Below are 3,701 nucleotides of genomic sequence, written 5' to 3'. Positions count from 1 at the left end.
TTTTTTCTTTGTCTTTGTTGAATTGGGTTAATTTGAAAACCTTGTCTTTGAGCTCTGAAGTTCTTTCTTCTGCTTGTTTGATTCTTTTGCTGGGGCTTTCCAGGACATTTTGTATTTCTCTAAGTGCATCCATTATTTCCCAAAGTTTCAATTGTTTTTTATTTATGCTATTTCACTGAAGATTTCTTCTCTCATTTCTTGTATCATTTTTTAAAAATTTCTTCAAATTGGACTTCACCCTTCTCTGGTGCCTCTTGGATTAGCTTAGTAACTGATCTGAATTTCTTTTCAGGTAAATCAGGGATTTCATCTTGGTTTGGATCCATTGCCGGTGAGCTAGTGTGATTTTTTTTGGGGGGGCGGGTGTTAAAGAACCTTGGTTTGTCATATTAACAGAATTGTTTTTCTGGTTCCTTCTTCCTTCTCATTTGGGTAGGCTATGTCAGAGGGAAGGTCTAGGGCTCAAGGCTGCTGTTCAGATTATTTTGTCCCGTAGGGTGTTCCCTTGATGTAGTACTCTCCCCCTTTTCCTAGGGATGTGGCTTCCTGAGAGCCAAGCTGTAGTGGTTGTCATCTCTCTTCTGGATCTAGCCACCCAGCAGGTCTACCAGGCTCCAGGCTAGTGCTGGGGGCTCTCTGCACAAAGTCCTGTGATGTGAACCATCCGCAGGTCTCTCAGCTGTGGATACCAGCACCTACTCCAGTGGAGGTGTTAGGGAGATGAAATGGACTCTGTGAAGGTACTTAGTTTTGGTTGTTTAATACTCTTTTTGTGCTGGTTGGCCTCCTACCAGGAGGTGGCATTTTCAAGAGAGCATCAGCTGTGATAGTATAGTGAGGATCAGATGGTCAGTAGGGCCCTAGAAATCCCAAGAGCATGTGCCCTTTGTCTTCAGCTACCAGGGTGGGTAGGGAAGGACCATCAGGTGGGCGCAGGGCTAGATGTGTCTGAGCTCAGACTTTCATTAGGTGGGTCTTGCTGTGGCTGTTGCTGGGGATGGGGGTCTGGTTGTTAGGTCAATAGAGTTATTTTCCCAGCAGGATTATGGCCGCCTCTGCTGCATCATGCAGGTTGTCAGGGAAGTGGGAGAAAGCAGGCAATCACAGGCCTCACCCAGCTCCCACACAACCCAAAAGGCCAGTCTCACTCCCATTGTGCCCACCTCCCAACAGCACGGAGTCTGTTTCCAGGCAGTGGGCAAACAGGGCTGAGAACTTGCCCCAGGCAACCAGTCTCCCAGCTGTGAAAGAAGGCAGGGCTTTTGTGCCTCCCCACCTGAGGAGTCTGCATGTCAGCTTCATGCCTTTCTCTGATTTCTGACCAGGAGACTTCACGTTTGGTTGGAATTGTTACAAAGTTCAGCTGGAGGTTTCCTTCTCCTTGTGGTCTTTTCCCAGTACCTCTGGCAGCCCTCCCCAAGAACCCCTGTGAGACAAGACCAAAATGGCTTCCCAGGGGACCCACAGAGCCCACAGGGATTTTTCTGCTGGTTCCTCTACACTTGTAGTTCATTCAATTCTCTAAATTGACGCAGCTCTGTGTAAGGTCAGAATTTTCTCCCATGATCTAGGTCTTCAGGTTCCCCAATGAGGGTGTGTGTTCAAGGGTGAACAATACCCCTTTCTCACTTCCACAGCTTGAGCATTCCCAGTATTTGAAGTGTCTCCCAGGTCCTGTAGGAGCTATCCACTTCCTTTAGAGGGTCTGTGGGTTCTCTCAGCTTTCCTCGTTTAGTCCTGCAGTAGTTCTGCAGCAAAAGTTCATTATGCGAATCTCCACACACTGCTCTGTCTGCCTGTGTGGGAGCTGCAATCTAGTCCTGCCTCCCATCTGCCATGATCCTCAGCTATCAAAGCTCTGCCTCTTAATAGCTGTGTGACAAGTAACTACCCCTCTTAGTACCCCTGTATATCTATAAAATGGAAGGCATAACTGAACCTACCTCATAGGGCTATTCTGAAGATTAAATGAGTTTTCAGTGGAAACCTTACAGGCCAGGAGAGAGTGACATGATATATTTAAAGTGCTGCAGGAAAAAGACTTTCATGATAGAATAGTATATCCAGTGAAAATATCCTTCAAGCACAAAGGAGAAATAAAGACCTTCACAAACAAACAAAAGCTGAGGGATTTCATCAACACCAAACCTGTCCTACAAGAAATGCTAAAGGGAGTTCTTCAATCTGAAAGCAAAGGTTGTTAATGAGCAAGAAGAAATCATCTGAAGGCACAAAACTCACTGGTAATAGTAAGCATACAGAAAAACACAGAATAGTATAACACTGTAATTGTGGTGTGTTAACTACTTTTATCTTAGGTAAAAGATCACTAAATGATGAGGCAATCAAAAATGAATAACTGCAACAGATTTTCATGACATAGTACAATAAGACATGAAGAGAAACAACAAAATGTTAAAAGTAGGGGGATTAAGTTAAAATGTAAAGATTTGACTAGTTTTCTTTTTGCATGTTTGTTTATGCAATCAGTGTTGTCATAAGTTTAAAACAATAGGTTATAAGACAGTATCTGCAAGCCACACGGTCACTTAAAATAAAAAAACATACAATGGATACACAAAAATAAAAAGCAAGAAATTAAATCATACCACCAGAGAAAATCACCTTCACCAAAACGAAGACAGGAAGGAAGGAAATAAGGAAGAGAAGGCTGCAAAGCAATTAGAAAAAAAATAATCAAATGGAAGGAGTAAGTCCCTATTTACCAATAATAACACTGAATGTAAATGAACTAAACTCTTCAATCAAAAGATACAAAGAGGCTGAATGGATGAAAAAACAAGACCCAGTGATCTGTTGCCTACAAGAAACACACTACACCTAGAAAGATACACACAGACTGAAAATAAAGGGATGGAAGAAAATATTCCATACCAATGGAAACCAAAAAAGAGCAGGAGTAGCTATATTTATATGAAACAAAAATAGGTTTCAAGACAAAAACTGTAAGAAGAAACAAAGAAAGTAATTATATAACGATAAAGAGGTCAATGCAGCAGCAGGATATTATGATTGTAAGTATATATGCACCCAACTCTGGAGGATCCAGATATATAAAGCAAATATTATTAGAGCTAAAGAGAGAGATAAATCCCAATACAATAATAGCTAGAGACTTCAACACCCCACTTTCAGCATTGGACAGATCTCCCAGACAGAAACTCAACAAAGAAACATCAGACTCACTCCACACTATAAAACAAATGGATCTAATAGATATTTATAGAACATTTCATCCAAAGGCTGCAGAATACACATTCTTCACCTCAGTACATGGATTATTCTCAAGGATAAACCATATATTGGATCACAAAACAAGTCCTAAAACATTAAAACATTTGAAATAATATCAATAATCTTCTCTGACCACAATGGAATAAAAATAGAAATCAACAAGAGGAATTTTGGAAACTATACAAACACATGAAAACTCAACAATATGGGCGAGGCATGGTGGCTCATGCCTGTAATCCCAGCACTTTGGGAGGCTGAGGCAGTTGGATTGCTTTGAACTCATGCATTTAAGACCAGCTTGGGCAACATGGTGAAACCCCATCTCTACTAAAAATACAAAAAAGTTAGCTTGGCATGGTGGTGCATGCCCATAGTCCCAAATGCATTGAAGGCTGAGGTGGAAGGATGACTTGAGCCTGGGAGGTGGAGGTTGCAGTGAGCCATGA

The sequence above is a fragment of the Mandrillus leucophaeus genome, unplaced genomic scaffold (genome assembly GCF_000951045.1).
Source record: "Mandrillus leucophaeus isolate KB7577 unplaced genomic scaffold, Mleu.le_1.0 Scaffold313, whole genome shotgun sequence".
Classification (NCBI taxonomy): domain Eukaryota; kingdom Metazoa; phylum Chordata; class Mammalia; order Primates; family Cercopithecidae; genus Mandrillus; species Mandrillus leucophaeus.
Note: the sequence above shows the minus strand (reverse complement) of the source record.